Source organism: Saimiri boliviensis, chromosome 15 (assembly GCF_048565385.1).
Source record: "Saimiri boliviensis isolate mSaiBol1 chromosome 15, mSaiBol1.pri, whole genome shotgun sequence".
In the NCBI taxonomy this organism is placed as follows: Eukaryota; Metazoa; Chordata; class Mammalia; order Primates; family Cebidae; genus Saimiri; species Saimiri boliviensis.
In genome coordinates, this window is record NC_133463.1 from 19,172,754 (window position 1) to 19,195,642 (window position 22,889).

The 22,889-nt window shown below is 42.2% G+C and overlaps 1 protein-coding gene across 4 annotated transcripts in view; it reads left to right on the plus strand.

The window, feature by feature from the left end:
- The window catches only part of SGK3 (serum/glucocorticoid regulated kinase family member 3), a 148,354-nt gene that overhangs the window by 52,927 nt on the left and 72,538 nt on the right, over positions 1–22,889 (plus strand). The window contains exons 1-2 of one of the 4 annotated variants that reach the window (XM_074386718.1): positions 6,288–6,401; positions 9,481–9,570. The exons of 1 other annotated variant lie outside the window; for it this stretch is intronic. The gene's annotated coding sequence lies outside the window, so the exon portion shown is untranslated. Of the gene's footprint in view, positions 1–6,287; positions 6,402–6,592; positions 6,727–9,480; positions 9,571–22,889 lie in introns of those variants that run through there. 2 more of the 4 variants (XM_010330728.2, XM_010330729.2) reach the window with 2 other exon arrangements.

Here is a 22,889-nt window from a genome sequence, read left to right on the forward strand (position 1 = left end):
AACCTCCGCCTCCCGGGTTCAAGTGATTCTCCTGCCTCAGCCTCCTTAGTAGCTGGGATTACAGGCATAAGCCACCACGCCCAGCTGATTCTGTATTTTTAGTAGAGACAGGGTTTCTCCACGCTGGTCAGGGTAGTCTCAAATTCCCAACCTCAGGTAATCTATTGCCTCAGCCTCCCAAGTGCTAGGATTACAGGTGTGAGCCGCACCCAGCAGATGCTGGATATTTTTGTATTTGTATAAATATGCTTGGATTATATTTGAGATGTAGTTAAATTACTTGGAAATAGTTCAATCCTTTCAGATTTTACTTCCATTTTTTTTTTTTTTTGGCAGGACCCAAGCAGTATTTATTCTAGGGCTAATTCCTCCCCAGTTTAAGTAAGGTAGGAATCCTCTTAGTATCCTACCTCCATTGAATTGGGAGGTTTGCTAGTCTACCTGATGGGAACAGCCATTATTCCTGGCCCTCTGTGAGTTCCCAGTGCTATTCTGTCTAATGCTTGCATATGTTTTTTTTCTTTGGTGTACTTTTTGTAGTTTCTTCACATGCATGCACTGATTTGCATTGTCAAGTTCTCCAGGAGAACCTTCTGCAGGTCTCTAGGGTTCTCTGTGCAGTTAACTTCCTCTTGCACACTGTCTTGTGAACTCTAACCATCTTATTCTCCCTGGATCCATAGCTCCATCCTCTCAACTCAGGGAGTCTGCTGGGCTTTCCTTCATTCTACTCCCTGTGTCATAGTGTGTTAAGGTATCTGAAAGTAGTAAGTTGGGGATAAACTTTGTTTGCTTAGGAATAATTTTTTTTCACTGCCTGATATCCATTATCTTGAAAACAGATGTTTTATATATTTTGTCTGGCTCTTTTTCCTTTTTTCTTTTGGTTGGTTCAGGTGGGAGGGTCATTTTGGTCCTTGTTACTCCTTGTTGGCTGGATTCAGAAGTCCACTAAGGCTCTACTCCTAATACTCACTTCACATTTTGAGGAGAGGTAGAGAAAAGTTCCAAGAGTCTATTACCAATAGCCTCTGGTACAACCCACTCTATAAATGAAGTGCGATTGTTATTTAGTCTGTCTATTTAATACTTCTTTTTTTTTTTTTTGAGATGGAGTTTCGCTCTTGTTACCCAGGCTGGAGTGCAATGGCGCGATCTCGGCTCACCGCAACCTCCGCCTCCTGGGTTCAGGCAATTCTCCTGCCTCTGCCTCCTGAGCAGCTGGGATTACAGGCATGTGCCACCATGCCCAGCTAATTTTTTTGTATTTTTAGTAGAGACGGGGTTTCACCATGTTGACCAGGATGGTCTCGATCTCTTGACCTCGTGATCCACCCGCCTCGGCCTCCCAAAGTGCTGGGATTACAGGCTTGAGCCACCGCGCCCGGCTCTATTTAATACTTCTTAAATCTCTAGAACATTATAAAGGTTCACCATGACCAGTGATTTATAGATTGTTTGGGACAGACTTGAGAGCTCTGGGGCCTCCCTGAAATGTGCCATTGACATTTTCAAAACACAAGGGGCCATTGATAGATTGCAAATCAGTTTTCACTCTTACTTGGTAGTCATTCTGCAAACTTGTTTCTGTTTCTATTGTGCCATCTGGGTAAGGTTGCAGTTAAGGAAAATTTACTCTCTAAAGACCTTGATAATACTTAGAGCTCTTTAACATAGGGAATTTACTGTGATTTAAGGGTTTATTTCTAGAACACTGAAAACCTTTCTAGTCCAACTCCAAGAAATGTTGTGTGATTCTTTTTCACTTATTCTTGAGGATTTCTGTGAAATTAAAAGAGGAAGCTCTCACTGTCTTATTTGCATGAAAAAGAAAAGACCAGTATTTTAGTTACAGCAAAGGAGAGAGAGGGCAAAATAATAATGGACTGATTAATATATTTTTAAACATTTACTATGGGTATACCCACTTGTTTGGGCAATGAGGTGAAGAAGAGTGGGTAGGTTACTTTTTATTTACCTCCATGCATCTCAAAGATTTGGTCTTCTAAAAAACTCTTAATAATAATTTATTTCTCCATTTTTATGAACCAGTCACATGTAACTGCCAATCAAAGCATTTGGTTAGCATTAAGTAACTGGTGTTACTTCAGTATCATGATATTTCAGACAAAAACAGAATCTTGCTGTTATAGGTAACCTGAACAGCCTAATTATGGATGAATCTATAATTTCATTTAGCCTTCTTAAGATATTGAAAATTTTTATTCCTAGATTGGCTGGGGCCTGGGGACATCTAGTAAATAGTTTTAAGTTGGCTGGGTGTGGTGGCTCATGCCTGTAATCCCAACACTTTGGGAGGTTGAGGTGGGCAAATCACTTGAGGTCAGGAGTTTGAGACCAGCCTGGCCAACATGGTGAAATTCTACCTCTACTAAAAATGCAAAAATTAGCCAGATGTGGTGGTGTACTTCTGTAATCCCAGCTACTTGGGAGGTTGAAGCGGGAGAATCACTTGAGCCTGGGTGGTAGAGGTTGCAGTGAGTCGAGATTGTACCACTGCATTCTAGCCTGAGTGACAAAGCGAGACTTTGTCTCAAAAAAAAGAAAAAAAAAAAGTATAAAGTTTAGTTTTAGAAATATTCTTTTTTATTTGTTTGTTTGTTTTGAGATAGGCTCTCCCTCTGTCACCCAGGCTGAAGTGCAGTGGTGCAATCATGGCTCTCTGTAGCCTTGACCCCGGGTTCAAATGATCCTCTCACTTAAGCCTCCTCAGTAGCTGGGTCTGATGCCTGGCTAATTTTTTTATAGAGACAAGGTCTCTCTGTATTGCTGAGGCTGCTCTCGAACACCAGGGCTCAAGAAATCTTCCCGCCTTGGCCTTCCAAAGTGCTGGTATTACAGGCATGAGCCACTATGCCGAGCAAGAAAATTTTTTTTTTTTTTTTTTTTTTTTTTGAGACAGGGTCTTGCTCTGTCACGCAGGCTGGAGTGCAGTGGTGTGATCTTAGCTCACTGCAGCCTGTACCTTCCAGGCTCAAGCAATCCTTCCCCTTCAGCCTCCCAAGTAGCTGGGACTACAGGAACACACCACTACACCTGGCTAATTTTTTAATTAATTTATTTTTTTTTGTAGAAATGGGGTTTTGCCATATTGCCCAGGCTAGTCTCAGACTCCACTCCTGAGCTCAGTGATCTTCCTGCCTCAGCTTCCCGGAGTGCTGGGATTACAGTGGGATTACAGGTGAACCACCATAACTGGCCTGAGATAAATATTCTAGATAGGAAAAAAAAAAAAAAGTAGCCTGCTACATGCTAACATGAGTGGTTCAGATGCTAAGTATGACAGCATTTTGTATCATAGAGATGTCCCTGAGCTGGGCTATTGTAGTCAGGACAGGTAGCTAGGACTGAGGAGGGTATTCCAGCTAGGAGGCAGTGGGTTTGCATGTACAGTGGCAGGGATGTTAGCTGTAAGATGTGGTTTCTGTACATTGAGGAGACAGTCTGTCAAACAGATGTGTACACAAGAGAGTAAGTTGGAGATTAGGTGGGAAATGTAGGTTAGGATCAGATCAAATATCCTGAATTCTTTGAATTTGTTCCTTATACAGAGATGGAAGTGAAAATGGAAGAGTCATTGAAGAGACTGTAAAGGAGAAAGCCAGATGTGAGGACTGAGAGGGAAGAGTCAAAGGTTTTGAGTTAGGGGCAGAATTATACATTATTCCCTCCTTATCTAAAGGGATACCTTCTAAAACCCCCAGTGGTTCCGTGAAATTGCGGATAGTACTGAAGCCCATCTAAACTATGTTTTTTTCCTATACATACATGCCTACAATAACATTTACTCTCTAAATTAGGCATAGTAAGCGATTACCTACCATAACTAATAATAAAATACAACAATTATAACAATATGCCAGCATCATGACTCTTGCACTTTCGGGCCATCATGAGGTAAAATAAGGGTTCCTTGAACACAAGCACTGTGACACCTCTACAACTGACCTGATGCCTACTAAGTGACTCGGGTGGGTAGCATCTGCAGCATGGACAAACTAGACAGAGAGAAGCTTCACATTGAGGATAGATAGAGGGGGTAGTGTGGCATTTTATCACACTACTCGGAACAGCACACCATTTAAAACTTATGAATTATTTGTAGAATTTTCCATTTTTTTCAGATTGTAGTAGGTCTGAAAAGAAAAGGGAAACTGCTGATAAGGGCATGTGTTGGGGACTAGTGTATTATTATTATTACAAACAGGAAAGTCGGAAGGGAGAGGTTGAATGAAGTGATGCCAGAGATCCCTAACGTTTTTTCTTTTCTTTTCTTTTCTTTTCTTTTTTTTTTTTTTTGAGACAGAGTCTCACTCTGTCACCCAGGCTGGAGTGCAATGGCATGATCTTGGCTCACTGCAACCTCCACCTCCCAGGTTCAAGCGATTCTCCTGCCTCAGCCTCCTGAGTAGCTGGGATTACAGGCGCGTGCCACTGCGCCCAGCTAATTTTTGTATTTTTAGTAGAGACAGGGTTTCAACGTTTTGGCCAGGCTGGTCTCGAACTCCTGACCTTGTGATCCACCCGCCTCTGCCTCCCAAAGTGCTGGGATTACAGGCGTGAGCCACCGCGCCCAGCCCCTAACCCTAACGTTTTTTCTAAAAATTCTCAGTTTCTCTGTGTGGCTCCTGACTAGACAATACTTCCCTGCACTCTTTCTCCTCTCCTATGAGTTGAGCCTGGCAGGACACACTCTAGAGTATAAGGGCATTTAGAGCCCATTAGGTCACCAGGCTAAATCCCTTCATTTTACTGATAAGCAAATTGAGGACTTCCGATATTGTGACTTCCCTTAAGGCTACAGAGCTAGGCTGGTCTCTTGGCATTATTTTCCGATTTTGTGTGTGTGTGTGTGTGTGTGTGTGTGTGTGTGTAGACTGAGTCTCACTTTGTTGCCCAGGTTGGAGTGCAGTATTGCAATCTTCGGCTCACTGCAACTTCCGCCTTCCGGGTTCAAGCCATTCTCCTGTGTCCACCTCCCGAGTAGCTGGGACTACAGGCACACGCCGCTACGCGCGGCTTATTTTTTGTATTTTTCGGTACAGACGGGGTTTCACCGTGTTGCCAGACTGGTCACGAACTCCTGAGCTCCCAAAGTGCTGAGATTACAGGCGTGAGCCACCACGCCCGGCCCCAAAATTCTTGTAATAAAGGTTACTGTATGTCAATCCTGCTTGCTGGTGAAGTGAGCCCTTTGTTTCCCTGCCATATTCATTACTCATATTATTTATTATTTTATTTTATTTTACTTTTTTTTTTAAAAGGTGGGGTTTCACCATGATGGCCAGGCTGGTCTTGAACTTCTGACCTCAGGTGATCCACCCACCTCAGCCTCCCCAAGGTGCTAGGATTGCAGGCGTGAGCCACAGCGCCTGATCCTATTTATTTTAGAAACAGGGTCTTGCTATGTTGTCGAGGCTGGGCTATAACACCTGGGCTCAAGTGATCCTCCTGCCTCAGCCTCCGGAGTAGCTGGGACTGCAGGAACTGTGCCCGACTCGGTTATTGGCTTGATGCTTCAAGCCATAGACGTTTTTCACCGTCCAGACTCAGCTGCATTAATGGTTAAAGCAAGTCGTTTCTAGGATTCTGGTTTTCCTTTATCTGTACATCCAGATGCAAACATTAGAGTAGCACACTATGGACATTCATGCCAAACCCGGCCGCGTCTTCTCTCTCGCGATGCGCCTGAGTTGTCAGAAGAGAACGGGATTGATTAACGATTTAAGCCCGGGTTGAGGATTCTTACTTGGAGCCGAGTCCACAATTTTCAAATTAAACGATGCGTGGTGGAGACTAGTAAAGGAATTGTTTCCTTTCTTTTCTCCTCTGAATCCCATTCCCAAAGACATCTGACGCCTAGAGCCTTGAATTCGTGTGTGACTCCTACCCCACCGGAAGAAAATGAGATGTTGCCAATGCCTTGAATGAGCGCAGTTGTTTTGAGATTTACACTTCAGCAGGAGCCTGGGGAGAGGGCCTTCTCATTCCCCGCCCCCGCCCAAACCTCTCTTCACCTTCCCCGAGGGGTCCTCTCGTTTTCTCTCGCCCGCCTGCCGGCTTCCCGCCCTTCCTCCCCCGGGTCGCTCACCTCCAGGCCCTCCCCTGCTCATTTACTTAGGGCCCCTCGGCTGCACCCCGCCCGCGGCCCCTTCGGGGGCGGGGCTGATCGAGCAGAGGCCCCGCCCCATGTTCGGGCGTGGCCGATGGTGATTGGCGAGGGCGGGGCCTGCCGCGGGGGCGGAGCTTACAGGTTTGGCCCCCGCGGGAGCGCGGCTGGAGCTATTGGGAGCGGTTGTAGCAGCGCCGGTCCTGGCCGAGTGTGGCGCAGCAGTGGCGGCGCTTCCCGTTCGCCACGCGCCGGGGGTGGGTCCTTTAAGGTAAGCGTGTGGCTCATCGAGCTTGCGTGAGGAAACCTGGCGGAGAGCACCCCTGGCGCTGCGTGGGCCAGGTGGGGGGATCCCGCGGGCGCGGGAGGCAGGTGTGGCGTGGTCTGACGGGCCCCGGTGCCATTTCCGCGCCCGCCCAGCAGGAGCGCGGGGCGGGGCGGCGCGCCGGCGGCCCCTCCTTGTGAACCCCTGAGAGGAGACGCCGGGTCCGCACCTGGGCGCGCTGCAACTTCGCGGCGCTCTTCCGCTGCACTAGCTGCGAGACAGAAAACGTTTGAGTTGCTCCACACACACCCCTTATCTCGAGAAGCCCTAGGTACTGTCAAGTTTGTATATCCTTAAAATCTCTTTCTAGTTTGTGGTTCAGGACTGGAGGAGACGCCTAATGGTGAGCTTGCGGTGGGGCTTTACTTTGACTTTGTGTTACTCAGTTTGTAAGGAAAGTGTAGTACAAACGGGACTCTTCTTTAAACATGGACAGCAAGGGTTACGTAGGGAGTGTATCTTGGAGACGAAGCACGCAGGCTTTCGAGCTAGAATCATGCTTTTGAATCTACGTATTAACTGCGAGAGCGTGGGCAATTTGCTTAACTTTTCTATGCCTTAGTTTTAGCGTATGTAAAATGGGGATAATGATAGTTCCAACCTTACAGCAGTTTTTGAAGATTAAATGAGTTAATACCTGGCTCATAGTCCACAGTAAACGGCTGTTTTCTTTTTTCTTTTCTTTTCTTTTTTTTTTTTGAGACGGAGTTTCGCTCTTGTTACCCAGGCTGGAGTGCAATGGCGCGATCTCGGCTCACCGCAACCTCCGCCTCCTGGGTTCAGGCAGTTCTCCTGCCTCAGTCTCCTGAGTAGCTGGGACTACAGGCACGTGCCACCATGCCTAGCTAATTTTTTTTTTTTTTTTTTTTTTTTGTATTTTTAGTAGAGACGGGGTTTCACCATGTTGACCAGGATGGTCTCGATCTCTTGACCTCGTGATCCACCCGCCTCAGCCTCCCAAAGTGCTAGGATTACAGGCTTGAGCCACCGCGCCCGGCTGGCTATTTTCTTTATCATGCATTCAGATGGGCATTAATCTCCAGAATTGTCATCACCGGAAAACGTACGTGTTTTCTTTCCTTACAGCTGTGCTAGAAATGCTTGGATATTCCTTTGAAACAGTTCTCTTAGACTGAGTCCCACAAGAAAGGGTTTCTACTTTTCTTTCGCTAGGGGTGTTATCTGATGTGATCATCCACCTTATTCCAAATCACATCCACAGAAACCTCAGGCTTGAAGGCTGTTCTAAAACAAGGATGAAAGAGGCAGCACCTTTAGGGTGAATGTAGCCTCATTTTAAGCACCAAGTTAAGGTGGATTTGTTTAAAAGCAGTTTCATACCGCTTTATACAGAACTTTTAAGTTGTGCTGTTTTGGGTGGATGCTTCTTTGTACTATTATTGCAAAACTAAGTAAACCAGAGCACCCTTGATACATAAATAAACATCATAGGAACCATAGCTTGCTGCAGAGAATCTCAGAATGGAAAGGAATCTGAAAAATCAGACCAGCTGGTCTTTACAGATAAGGATGAGGCCAAAGACTCAGAACCAATAAATGGCAGAGCTTAGCCTAGAATTCAGCTTTGCTGATCAACAAAGTATAAAATCAAAGGATGATATTATTTCTAGTTTTGATGATAATTACTATCTTTATTTTTGACAGTTTTATGGTGCTGTGAATGGCTTTCCTCTCCAGCAATATCCTGCTTGGTAGCTTAATTGCATGATTCATAATCATTCTTCAGTACCTTTGATTTAAATCACAAGTCTCAAAGTTGCTACATCAATTATTGCTTTGAGAACAAGATGATTGTCTTCTTAAGCTTTGTACAAACATGTTCTAATGTGCTTTGGTTTTGTCGTTTTGAAATGCAGCCCTTTTCTTCTATGTAGGGAATGTAAACAGCCAGTATAAACAAATTGACCCACTAGGCAGTTTGCTATCACTGTTTTATTGGTGAAGTTTTCTTGATTGCGTAGCATAGAAACAGGAAGTGGAACCCTGAATATTCACCCAAGGAAATAGGATTGGGTCTCAAAGAGATATGTTGCAATGTAGCTGCTAACTTCAAAAGCATTGTGGAGTAAAATTATTTTGAGATTTTGTTTTGTTAGTTGCTGACTCTTCTTCAGCTTTTTGTATAGCTCACTCTCTCACCTCTGGGTATTTGTTTAGATGTTATCTTCTTATTTAAAATTGCATACAGCATCACACGTATATTTACCTGTTTATTTACTTTTTCGTTATCTGTTGTCTGGTAAGTTCCATATGGATAAAGGTGTTTGCCAGTTGTGTTCACTGTTGTATCCTAAGTGCTTGGAAATAGTGTCAGGCACACAGAAGGTACCGAATTCATGGATCTGATGCAGACATTTCCAACAAGACTAGTAGTTACTTAAGCCAATTCACTGTCATTTTGCCCTGTTTTCCCCTCCCTCCATTTTATTTATTCTTGGTTACTCAGGAATAAAATCTTGAGGCAATGTGAATTCTTTCTTCTACCTTTGTGCCTCACATGCAAATAGCTACCAACTTATTTCATCTCATTTTTTCTTACTTTCTTTTTTCTTTGCACACAGAAAATAATTTGGTTCCAATGCACTCATCTCATTTTTTTTTTTTTTTACAAACCTGCTTCTCCTGTTGCTGCCAAGCCCATTTTTTCATTCTCTTCCATTTAATTCGACACCTACAGCCCTGCAGTTCCCTTTTCAAATGGCTTCACATCCTTGCCTGCAGAATGAAAACCAGAGTGAAAAGCCTGAGATTCAGAATTCTCTACAGCATGATTCAAATCCACTTTTACAGCCTGTATCTCCTATAGATGAAGGGAATGATTTCCAGTTTAGGTTTGTAAATGTGACCGTAGAATAAAGCTTTAATGATGATTCCCTATAAAATCCCAAGATGAATGTTGCTTCATGACAGTTTCTCTTTCTGTTTTTATTGATGGGTTGATCTTTTTCTCTGCTGTGGGCAGGGATTTAGGCATACTGGACCAATGGCTGTTCCTTGTTTGTAGGGAGGACTTCTGCTCCCTTTTCTGTTTTGAGCTCTCATTCTTCAAAACTTCCTCACATGCGGCCTCTGCCACCCGCTCCCAGATATCTAGGTAAGTTCAGTTAAAAGTGGTTTCTCTTTCCTCTAAATGCTGGTGACATAGAGAATTTAGCACAGTCTACTTTGAATTCTAATTCTTTGGGCATTTTGTCTTTTCTTTATTGCTTCATGGACAAGAAGCATGCATATACACATTTCAATTTATTTTGGAGGAAAAATAAAACCTACACCTGCTTATCTGCTTTTTAAATAAACATGAACTTAAAATTCTACCAAACAGACCTTTAAATTGTTAAATATTTGCAAAGCATCTTGAAAAGAAATTTAAAAATTATTAAATATTGAGCTTCAATAACTATTTCTACAGTGTAGACAAGTGAAGATGACAAGGAGAAAGTCAGTACTAAGTAAAAAGATGCAAATGAAGACACTGAGGTCTGGATTTGTAGAAGGGAGTGGGTGTAGGGAGAGCAGCATATCCAATACCAATGTGGATGGACTGGCAGATGTTTTTAAAAGTAAACAGTAAAATCAGGGAACCATCAGGAGAGGACAACTTTATGGAACAATATCTGCAGCTTTGGATTTTGTGGAGTATTATTCCTAAGCTATATTTTCTTTTTGTATCTCTAGGCACATGTAATACTGTTTCTTTGCTTTGTTTCTATACCGGATAGGACTGAAGGTTCTATTTCTGTCTGGTCTGCAGAAAGTAATTTACTTTCTTTCATTGTTTAATATAAAAAAAAGTTTATACCTTTTTTTCTATTTTTCTAATTGATTGTCCTAGATATATGGAGGAAGGTATATATGCCAGAAGCTTTTAGTCCTTCAGAAAAAGGTGGTAGATATGAGATATTTGAGTTTCACTATTGTTGAAGTTTACAGTTTTACTGTTTGATATCAGCATTTGATTTAACACATTTTGCTGAATTTTATATTACAAACATATCCTTGCACATATTCCAGTTGAGTCGATGATTTTATTTTACTGTGACTCTTCTAGATTAAAACTTGACTTAAAAACTTATGTAAATGTTTCTGTCATTTAATTTTATCTTTTCTCCTGTGGCCTTCTAAACCACAACTGAAGTTTTTCCATTCTAGGGCATACATAAACTTATTTTTGTTTTTTTTTTAAATTTCAGATCTTATAGGTCTAAGTTTATTTGACCATTCCTGGGATGAAGCAGCAGTTTCTATTGTTAGGTAGGGGGAAAATATATATAATAAATAAAGTAAATGTATGGTTTCATATATATGTGGGCATAGGAGGAACATATATATACATACCGATATGCATATATATTTGCCCTATTTTTGAAATGTTAAATTTTAATATAAAATTCTGCATGTTGTCTTTACTAATGACATAACCAATGAAAGGTCAGGATTTGGAATTAAGTAGTATTATTTAAATAAGTATTATAATTTAAATATGTAATTGAAATTTTTGTGCTTTGGGTAATTTTTACTGATGTGCTAATTAATAGTTTTAGTGTCGGAAGAATTTTGGAAGCAAATATTTACTTTAGAGTAAAGTTTTCTCTATCACACTGCATAAGCATCTGTGTTTACCCTGAGTTCTTGATTTTGTAAAGCCTTACTTAAGTGTGTTATCAGATAGAATCATTCATAAAAATAATAAAAGATGAGAGTATAGATTGCTGATATACTCCCAGCACATGGTAAACACTACGTATCATTAAATAAGTAAGTTGATATTTTTAGGGAGGATTTTATTAAGGTATCGTAGCATGTTAGTATCTATATTCCTGGCAGTGATCCAGTGAAGAGGCAGAAATTGATGATTCAGGAGACCGATGAAGGAATAATGAGGCACTGGTCACTGAAGCTCTCACTAGCACACTTTGGCAAGTTGGAATTTCTAAATGTCTCTCTCCATCTGTTGAATAAATCAATGAAAAGTTTTATTAGGGCTTTCTAAGTGCATGGCAGTCAATAATTCACAGTTCCTACACACTAGTCAGGGAGGCTTTCAATAAGCAAGCAAATGCAATCCTAGTTGCAACCCGTAAATGCTGAAATGGAAATAAACAGCATGATGAGGGAAGATTAACTTGGGAAGGGAGCACATTAAGGTGGTTATGAAGTTTATTGGAAGAAGTGACTTTTGAACAAGGCCTTGATGTGAAGAGCTGATGAGAGTGTACCAGCTAGAGGAGCCACTGGTATAAGAGAAGAGATGGGAGAAGGCTTGGAATGTGTGTGAAATAAGAAGGAGGTTGTAGTGACCAAAGAGGTGAGAGGCCCTGGTGGGCGCAGATGGAGAGTTTTGCAGAGTAACATTAACCCCTGTGGGGATTGTAGACTGTTAGCAATAAAACACAGTTTGGATTTTATTCTAAGGGTAGTAGGAAGCCATGAAAAGGGAGTAAGCAAGGAATAAGATTACCAGATTTACAGTGATAAAAATAAATTCGTCTGGCTACTGGATTAGAGGGGGTTTAGAATGGAAGCAGAGAGCAGATTAGAGATTCTCCCAAGAGACTCTTTGAGACTTGATGGTGATTTTTGTCTTTGTGGGTTTTGTTTTTTTGTGCCTTCGCAATCTGAATTCTCCCACCTCTTCAGTTCAGAACCAGCTTGACCCCAGGCCCATCACTCTGCCAGTCACCACAGTCCTCTAGGAATTGGCCTTGGGAGTGTTGTATGCTCACATCTGCTTGTGATGTATGCTTGGAGTGCACCTACAAATTGAAAAGCTTGGGAGTTTTGGAATAGAGCAAGCATTCTCGTGGTTGGGAGCCTTGGGAGGCTGAGAAGGATAGGACAGCCTTGCTGCCACTGCTACCATCTCTATCTGTCGGTTCTGGACCAAGTGGAGGGATATTGCATGGTTGGAGTAAATTTAGGGCCTGCCTTCTTATTCTAGCAGTATTTTGGTTTTGGTTTTTGTTTTTTAAAAAGACAGGGTCTAGCTCTGTCACTCAGGCTGGGAGTACATTGGTGCAATCGTAGTTCACTGCAGCCTCAAACTCCTGGCCTCAAGCTATCCTCTGGCGTCAGCCCCTGAGTAGTTAGGATTACAGGTATGAGCCGCCATGCCTGGTTGATTTTAGCAGTTTTATTCTAGTATGGAGAAAACAAAGGACTATCAGTGATTACTTCCACTTTCTCACCCAGACCCTTCTCTAAATGTCTGTAACAAAATGGAGCTGGTTTCAACTAATCAGCAGGCTCATGTGACTTTAGTTGAGATTCTTGGACAATCCTCTCAAGTTTTTGGTGCACAATACTCTTCTTCAATGTTGTTTTAGTGTCAACACTGGCTATTTTGCATGTGCTTTATTTTTAATTCATATATCACTTTTATCAATAATTGGATAAATAAAAAGGTGCTTAAATAGAGATGTATCCTCACTCATAGGCGGGTGTTGAACAATGAGAACACATGGACACAGGGAGGGGAACATCACAAACTGGGGTCTGCCAGGGGGAACTAGGGGAGGGACAGTAGGGGGTGGGGGGTGGGGAGGTAGGAAGAGATAACATGGGGAGAAATGCCAGATATAGGTGATGGGGAGGAAGGCAGCAAACCACACTGCCATGTGTGCACCTATGCAACAATCTTGCATGTTCTTCATATGTACCCCAAAAACCTGAAATGCAATAAAATAAAAAGTAAAAAAAAAAAAAAAATAGAGATGTAGTAAACGTGGAAAAACTGGGACTGCTTTGTGATTATAGAATGATGGAAAAATCAGGCCGGGCGCGGTGGCTCACACCTGTAATCCCAGCACTTTGGGAGGCCGAGACGGGTGGATCACGAGGTCAAGAGATCGAGACCATTCTGGTCAACATCGTGAAAACCCGTCTCTACTAAAAATACAAAAATTAGCTGGGCATGGTGGCGCACGCCTGTCGTCCCAGCTACTCGGGAGGCTGAGGCAGGAGAATTGCTTGAACCCAGGAGGTGGAGGTTGCGGTGAGCCGAGATCGCGCCATTGCACTCCAGCCTGGGTAACAAGAGCGAAACTCTGTCTCGAAAAAAAAAAAAGAATGATGGAAAAATCAAAGATGAGGGTGGAGTGGGAATTAGAGGAAGGATGTATCAGGAAGGAAAACAGGAAAAGTTGTAACTGATTCATCATGTGATGGGTGAGGGGAGGGGAGAAAGTTACTATGTATCTTCCATTGGCAGAGCCTGTTGATTTTTTTTAAAAAATCTATTCTGCAGTGAATTTAATTTACAGATGTGACAAAGATATCCTTTGTTTCTGTTGAAACATTTGGGATGTGTTTGGAGCTGGTATCCTGAGAGGCAGAAGTAAACAGATACAGATTACATATACTCTTACAGTAGACTTTCAGTAAAGTAATCAGTTAGTTTGGGGTTAAAATTTGCTGGGAAGATACTTTTAATGTAATTTAAAATGAAACTATTCTTAGGGTCTGTTCCCTTCTCAGAAATAATCGCCATCCCCAATTCCTTTTCTTACGTACTGAGTCAGTTCCCCTTGCCACGCCTAGAGTATGTTTATGGCTTTTTTTTTTTTAGACTTTTTTTTTTCATAGCCAAATAAGGAAAGTACAGAGTTCCCATGTATCCCTGCTGCCACACATGTACAGCACCCCCCGTTGTCAATATTCGCCACTAGAGTGGTACATATGTTACAATTGGTGATCCTATATTAACACATCATAATAACCCAAAGTCTGTAGATTTCATTAGGGTTCACTCTTGGTGTTGTACATTCTGTGGGTTTGGACAAATGTATAATGACATATGTCTATCATTATGATGTCACAGAGTATTTTCACTGACTTTAAAAATCCTCTGGCCGGGCGTGGTGGCTCATGCCTATAATCCCAGCACTTTGGGAAGCAGAGGCTGGTGGATCACCTGACATCAGGAGTTCAAGACCAGCCTGACCAACATGGTAAAACTCTGTCTCTACTAAAAATACAAAATTAGTCTGATGTGGTGGTGCGTGCCTGTAATCCCAGCACTCAGGAGGTTGAGACAGGAGAATTGCTTGAACCTGGAAGGTGGAGGTTGCAGCAAGCCGAGATTGCGCCATTGCACTCCAGCCTGGGCAACAAGAGTGAAACTCCTTCTCAAAAAAAAAAAAAAAAAAATTCTCTGACTATTCGTTGTTTCACCTTGTGCCCCAACCACTGGCAGCTGCTGATCTTTTTATTGTTTTCATAGTTTTGCCTTTTCTGGAATGTCATATAATTGGAATCATGCAGTATATAGCCTTTTCAGATTGGCTTCTTTCACATAGTGTTATATGTTTAAGGTTTCTCCATGTCTTTTTATGGCTTGATAGCTTATTTCTTTTTAGCACTGGAAAATATTTCATTGTCTGGATATACTACAGATACACTACAGTGTATTATTCACCTATAGTAGGGCATCTTGGTTGCTTCCAAGTTTTGGCAATTATGAATAAAATTGCTGTACATATCAATTTACAGGTTTTTGTGTGCATGTAGTTTTTAACTCCTTTGGGTAAATACCAAGGAGTGCAACTGCTGGATTGTATAGTAAGAATATGTTTAGTTTTGTAAGAAACTGCCAAACTGCCAGGGTGGCTGTACCATTTTGCATTCCCACCAACAGTGAATGAAAGTTCCTACTATTCCCTATCCTCACCAGCATTTGGTGGTGTCAGTGTTCTGGATTCTGACCATTCTAAAAGGTATGTAATGGTATGAGTTCTTTGTATATTTTGGATAACAGTCCATTATTGGTTGTATCTTTTGCAAATTTTTTTCCAGTCTATGGTTTGTCTTCTCATTCTCTTCATATTCTTTCAAGAATTATGCCTTTAGTGTAGCATTTGCAAAATCATCACCATACTAGAGGTCATCTAATTTTGTGTGCTTGTGGTTTATTCTTATTTTTATTTTTGTTTTTTGAGACAGGGTCTTGCTCTGGCACCCAGCCTGGAGTGCAGTGATCGATCTTGGCTCACTGCAGCCTTCCTGGGCTCAAGTGAGTCTCCCAACTTAGCCTCCTGAGTAGCTGGGATTACATGTGTATGCCGTCATACTTGGCTCATTGTTTTTTGTTGTTGTTTTTGTTTTTGGTGGAGATGAGGTCTCCCTATATTGCTCAGGCTGGTCTTGAACTCTTGGACTCAAGCAGTCCTCCCACCTCAGCCACCCCAAGTGATGAGGTTAAAGACTGAACCATCGTGCCTGGCCATTTTCTTAGTTTTCTAGTACATTCTATTCTAGGAATTTTATTGTTTTGCTTTTTTTTTTTTTTTTTTTTTTTTTTACCAGACATGGTTGCCCAGGCTGGAATGCAATGGTGCAATCTTAAGGCTAACCGCAATCTTCACCTTTGCCTCCTGGGCTCAAGTGATCCTCTGGCCTCAGCCTCTTAACTAGCTAGGACCACAGGTATGTGCCACCATGCCCGGCTAATTTTTTAATTTTTTTGTGAATACTGGATCTCACTATATTTCCCAGGCTGGTATCGAACTCCTGGGCTCAAGGGATCCTCCTGCCTTAGCCTCCCAAAGTGCCAGGATTACAGTTGTTAGCCATTGGATGGCCTACTTTTGTAATTTATGTGCATGGACTTTCTTTTGTATTTTCCTTGACTAGCCCTGTCAGTGCCCTCCTTAAGGTGCCATTGTTTTTTTTCTTTCTTTCTTTCTTTCTTTCTTTTTTCTTTTCTTTTTCTTTCTTTCTTTCTTTCCTTTCTTTCCTTTCTTTCTTTTCTTTCTTTCTTCTTTCTTTCTTTTTTTGAGATGGAGTTTCGCCCTATTACCCAGCCTGTAGTGCAGTGGCATGATCTTGGCTCACTGCAGCCTCCACCTACCAGGTTCAGGTGATTCTCCTCCCTCACTCTCCCAGGTATCTGGGATTATAGGTAACCTCCACCACGCCCAGCTAACTTTTCATATTTTTAGTAGAGATGGGGGTTTCACTGTGTTGGCCAGGTTGGTCTTGAACTCCTGACCTCAGGTGATCCACCCACCTTGACCTCCCAAAGGGCTGGGATTACAGGTGTGAGCCACCATGCCCAGCCTAGGTACCATTGTTTCTAAACACCCAGTACCCTGTTCCCTTGCTGAGGAAAACTTCTAGCTCTTTACAGGCCAAATTCCTTCCATCTGGGACAGGTTTGTTCTTATTTCCCTTTATGCCTTAGTGTGAATCACTGATTCACCCTCCCTGCTGTATTGGGTAAGAATGAGAAGTGATACGAGTGTATCTATCAAATCTGAGTAGGGTCCCCTATCAGTCTTTATGATGAGTTAAGGAAGCAGGGTTCAGAAACTCTGTTTATTTTTTTAGAGGTAAAAAGCAGAAGAATGTTTTGATTTTTTTTTTTTTAATAAAAAATTTTTTTTTTGGCTGCCCTGAAATAAAAATGGACAAGATCCAGGGACAGTAATTAGCATATAAAAGACAAAAAGATGGATACAATGATGAAGGAAAAAAATCCTTTTTAAGAAAAGCTTTAATGTTCATCTATTTTAAGCAATATTTGGATCAGTAACATTTTAACATAACAAGAATTTGGGTAGTTTTTTTTTTTATCATAGAATTTCATCCATATTGCTATTTTTTACAGACCCCAAACAAAAAAATTTTAAGTCTATGGATGCTTTTTTTCAAAAGATGAACCTCACCCTCCTTTAAAAAAAACTGTATCCTTGATAGCGTCTTTTCTTGTGTCCTCCTTATTTCATAATTAGCCCTTGGTTGTCCTTGTGATGGGGCCAACACTCAGAGCCTGCCCTGTACCAAGCTCTCCGGTATATGTTTACATGTGATGTTTCAAGGAAGGGAAGCCCGGCTCCTGACAAAAGTACTGTCCAGACTTTGACCCCTCCTGGTGGCAGAATCTGAAATCTGCTTTTCCTGTGCATGCCTTTCTTTCTGTAACACAGTTGCCTGGTGAATTCCTGGTGCTCTCTTCTCTTCAACCCTGCATCTCCAAAGACAATTTAGAAAAGAATGCGTGTAACAGCATAAGAAGTTGAGGGCTAGGGTATGAGCTGGGCTCACGTAAGAGTGCTTTCACCCACAGGGTGTGACTGAGTGGAAGTACTCTTTGTAGCCTAGGTTTCTTCTTCATCTATAAAATAAGGATAATGACATTTGACATTTACCTCAGAGGATGCTATGAGGACTCACTGATGTGTTAAATACGAGAGCTTAAAACAGCCCTGGTATTAGTGCTCAGTAAATACTTATTTCTCAACCTTCAGTCCTATTGATGTTTTGGGTCAAATCATTTTTTGTTGTAGGGCAGTCCGGTGCACTGTAGATGCTTAACATTATCCCTGACAACCACTCACTGGCCCCAGCACTCAAGTTATGACAACCAAAAATGTCTCCGGACATTGCGAGATATCCTCTGGCAAAATTGGCCCCAGATAAGAACTGTTGCATAATGTTTACTAGCTATTATATTACCCTTGCAGATTCATCATCCCTCCTAAGATATGGCTAGCCTCAGAAGGTTTTGCTGTCATCTGACCCATTTCTTTCTGTCTTACTGGACTTGTCTGAGTTGATTCATAAGTTGAACAGTAAGTTTAGTTCTTCCATTCTAACGAACTTAAGCTTCTTCGGAAGAGCTTTTACCTACCCCTGGCAAGCCAGCTGCCCCTGAGCACCAGACTACAAAATTATCTTCTAACTCTCCAGCAGAGTGAAGGCAGATCCTTTTCCGGTTCCTCTTTGGAAAAGCCCTACATGTATATGAATCTCCTAAAAAGTCCCAGTTTTAATCCCACATGAATGATACAGCTTTTTGTTCTATTCTTAGTTGTGGGTTTTTATGTCAATCCCCTTCTTACTCTGTTTTATTTAGCTGCCTGGCCAGAGGATGATTTTGCAGAATTTTAACTGTTTCAGTTTTATATAATAAATATACACTACATTTATAGTAATAGCAGGGTTGCTTTTTCATAATTTCACTTTTAACCACTAAAAATAAGTATATGAACTTTCATCATTGGTCCCAGAGGACTCTGTAAAGCATGTATGTACCTGTTGTGGAGGCAGGGTGGTATAATGGGTGGGAGCCCTAAAGTCAGAACACCTGGATTCAAATCATGCCTCTGCCATCTAGGACAGGGTCCTTCATCCTTTCATGCTTCAGTTTCTCCTCAGTTTCTTCTAGGTAGGGTTGTTGTGAGAAGCAACCAGATTCACACATGTAGAGCACAGTCTGACTTCTGATAAGCTTAGTTACTAAGCAGGAAGTATTATTAGGTTGCCAGTTCAATTTAGCTTGAAGGAAAGGAAAATCTTAAGGAGAGCCAGTGTGGTGTGGCAAACATGCACATACAGATTTTGGAGCTGGACAAATTTGGATTTGAATTCTAGCTCTGTTGCCTGTTAGTTACATATTAACTTGGGCAAGTGATTTAACCTCTTTATGTTTTTTTTTTGTTTTTTTGTTTTTTGTCTTTCAGAACAACATCTTTATTCCCAACGTATAATACTGGCTTCTCTTTCCAGATACAATTGAGGCAAATGGGTGGAATCTCTTTCAAACGTCTGCTTCCCTACCTGCCTGACTTTATTTTTAGCTAAGCTCAACATAACAGTACAGTCTGTGACTGTGTTCCTTCTCTATACCCTATCAGTATACCATGCATACACACAACATCATATTTAACACATTTTTATGTTGCTTGTCAGTCTTCCCTGTTAGGTAAGTTCTGTGAGAGTAAGATTTTCTCTTTGTGTTTTTATTGCGTAGTGCATGATGAGCACTCAATATGTGTTCATTCATTGAATGAAGGAATAAAAATGAATTCAGAACAAATTGTAATATTTTAGATCTGATTTATTGGTTACCTTTACAGTGCTAGGTCTTTTATACTATCTCAAATCCTTAAAGCAACCATATGAAGTCAGTCTTGCTTCTGTGAAGACAGATCCTTCCCTAAGGGGCTGTCTGATCCCCCTGTGGGATGGTGGCATAGTGGACCTTAGTGTAGGTCGTTTCTGTTGGGGTCAGGCAGTCAGCACTAGCAGTAGCTAAATCAGTCATGGTGAGGGGAAGGCCATATTGTTGAGCACTTATACAGCCTCCATCCCTACTGCTTTGGCCACTTTTTCATGGGTCCATTGAGCAAGCAATGGGACGATTGGGAAAGAGGCTGACTGACATCCATAAGACAACTCATGTTGACCACGTGATTATTAAGAGCCTGTCTGTGGTGGGCTCTTTTTTTTTTTTTTTTGAGATGGAGTTTCATTCTCGTTGCCCAGGCTGAAGTGCAATGGTGTGATCTCAGCTCACTGCAACCTCTTCCTCCGGGGTTCAAGTAATTCTCCTGGCTCAGCCTCCTGAGTAGCTGGGATTACAGGCATGTGCCACCACACCTAGCTAATTTTGTATTTTTAGTAGAGATGAGGTTTCCCCATGTTCTTCAGGCTGGTCTTGAACTCGCGACCTCAGGTAATCCACCCGCCTCAGCCTCCCAAAGTGCTGGGATTGCAGGCGAGAGCCACTACACTCGGCCTCTGTAGTGGGCCTTTATGTGAGACACAAATATGCTCACATTCTGTGCTGTAGTGAAAGGTTCATATACATACTTCTGCACACTTCCCTTTAAAAAAATACAATTTTCCAATCTTCTTCTTTCCATGTCACTGACTACAGGCCGTCTGTTAGCCATTGCCCAAGGGTCATCATAGATATGTCCCTTTGGTACTCCTTACAGGTAAACCACCATGTGTACTGCTCTGAGTTCTGCCCACTGGGAAGATTTCCCTTCACCACTCTCTTTCAGCCCACCCCTGAGTGGGGCTGCCTTTTCTCACTTCTGGCCTGTGCCAGCACACTGTACATGTCCATTCATAAACAAGCATGCCTTTTTCCTGTCCTGCTAACTGGCCTTAGGATCCTCCCCATGATGCCTTAAGTGTGGGTCTAGAAAACTTACAAGGAAGGAGGAACAAGTAGTAGGGGAATCTGGGCTGCTGATCCCTGCAGTTTACTTGTGCTATCCGGACCTGCTTAATCCCAGTCTTGCTCTTACTATACCAAGTGGATTACGGCTGTACATGTCTGATTTTATGATTCAGTGAACCAGATAATACTCTGTTCACCATGGGCTGTTCTTTTTATACTGTCTCTTAGTTTTCCATAGGTGGGCATCTAATCTTTTCCTGGGCCTAGTAACAAGCTAGGAACCACAGAGAGTGGTTGCTGGCAAATCCTAAGGGGTCTGAAACTGTTACTCTTTTTTTGGTGCTTATCAGAGAAAGGGTCATTAACCCATTCCTGTTTGCCATATCATGTCCAGTACTACTGGGTGGGCTGAGGCATAGGCTCAAAGGTTAGGGCAGCTTTCATTGCTCTAGAACCTTCTCTTGGAATGGGCTTTAGTAAAAACTGGCAGCCTCATAGGTTACCCAGTAAAAGGGTCAGAACAGCATATCCAAGTTTTGAAACTCATCGTTTGTTTTACCTCTCTCTCAGTGGAAGTGGGGCAAGGTGTAGTAATTTCTCTCACCTGAGACGGGATATCCTGGCTCAGACCAGGGGAATCCTAGAAGTCATCAATGTGATGAATCCCTGAACTTTCATGAGTTTTTTCTCCCATTCTCTGGCTTGGGACATGGGTCCATGTCTTACACAAGTGTCCAGGGTGCTTGCTAGGTCTGGCTCACCAGGTCCAGTTAAGATAATGCTATCCATGTGATGGACCAGTGTGGTGATCTATGGGTTGTCAGGGTGATCAAGGACTCTTCAGACTATATTATGGCAATGCAGACATAGCCCTCGGGTGAGACAGTGAAGGTATACTCTCTTTCTGCTACTTCATGCAATTTGCATCTCATTGTCCTTACAGATGGTGTTAGAAAAGAAAGCATTTACCAGGTCAGTAGTCATACCAGGTGTCCGGGGGTTATGCTAGTTTTCTTTAGCAAAACAATACCAAATTTACAAGCTTATTTGTAATTGATATCACCATCTGATTAAATTTATAGTCATCTATTGTCGTGTTCCAAGTTCTTTGCAGCTTTGACCTAGGTAAATGGGCAAGTTAAATGGGGATATAAGAAGATTCAACATCCCTGCATCCTTTAAGTTTTTGACAGTGGTACTGATTTCTGAGCTTCTTCCATGGATGTGGTATAGCTTTTGGTTACTTTCTTAGTAGGAAAAGGGGAGTCAGTTCCAGAGGATTCTTCATGGCCTTTTCTCCCATTATAGCTTTAATGACATGGGACAGGGAACCAATATGGCAATTTGGCCAGTTACTAAGTATATCTACTGCCACTACAATTCTGTTACTAGGGAAATAAGCACAGGATTGGCCAGTGGTCCCATTGGACCCACTGTGATTCAGACTTATTCTTTTACCTTGCCTCTGAAAGTCCCACTCTGACTTGTAAACCATGTTTTGGGTCTCTAGGAGATTAGTGTTATTTCAGAGCTAGTATCCAGTAACCCTTGGGAAGATTATATGTTCCCTTTTCTGTAGTGGACAGTCATCCTGGGGAATTGCTGCAGGCCCTTTTCAGGAAAGGCCTGGGGAAAGATCCACAGTACATGCCTTTGGCCGTTTGAAGGGTCACAATAGACTGGGCATAGTGGCTTATGCCTACAATCCCAGCACTTTGGGAGATCAAGGTGGGCAGTTCGCTTGAGCTCAGGAGTTCTAGACCACCCTGGCCAACATGGTAGAAACCCCGTCTCTGCCAAAAATACAAAAATTAGCCAGGTATGATGGTGCATGCCTGTGGTCCCAGCTACTTGGGAGGCTGAGGTGAGAGGATTGCTCGAACCCTGGAGGTAGAGTTTGCAGTGAGCCAAGATTGTACCACTGCACTCCAGCTTAGGCGACAGAGTGAGACCCCCATCTCAAAAAAAAAAAAAAAGAGGCCACAATAATCTTATATTTAGTCCTCCTTGATCTAAGATCCTTTGAATATATTCCTATATGTGCTCTCCACACTCCCACTGGTAAGTAAATTGTTGAGATCCTAAAATATTTTGGTATAAAGGCAGTCTTCTCCCAGAGTAGACTTGGAACTTCTTTCTGGGCTCTTTTGGGTTATGAGACAATGAAAGATGCTGGGAGTAGATAGGGAAGACAATTAGCATCATCAAGTTTCAAATAAAACTTGAAAGAGTTTTACTGAGGGGGAGGTGTTGGGATGCAGGGTCTCCTCTGAGCGGTACAGGCAGCTGTTTTCAGCAAGGAATTTCAGCTGAATTTGGGGTTCAGCATTCTTAGCCTCATCTATACCTACCCAAATCCCTGTGTCTATGATTCAAGTCATTCTCCTTTCCAGCCAGTGCTGTATGTTAACACGTGAGACTTTGCAGGGTTATATATTGAATTGGCTCTGCAACCCTAGCCATCAAACCCTGGGCTTTATCCTTAGTCTTCTCAGCTCAGCAAC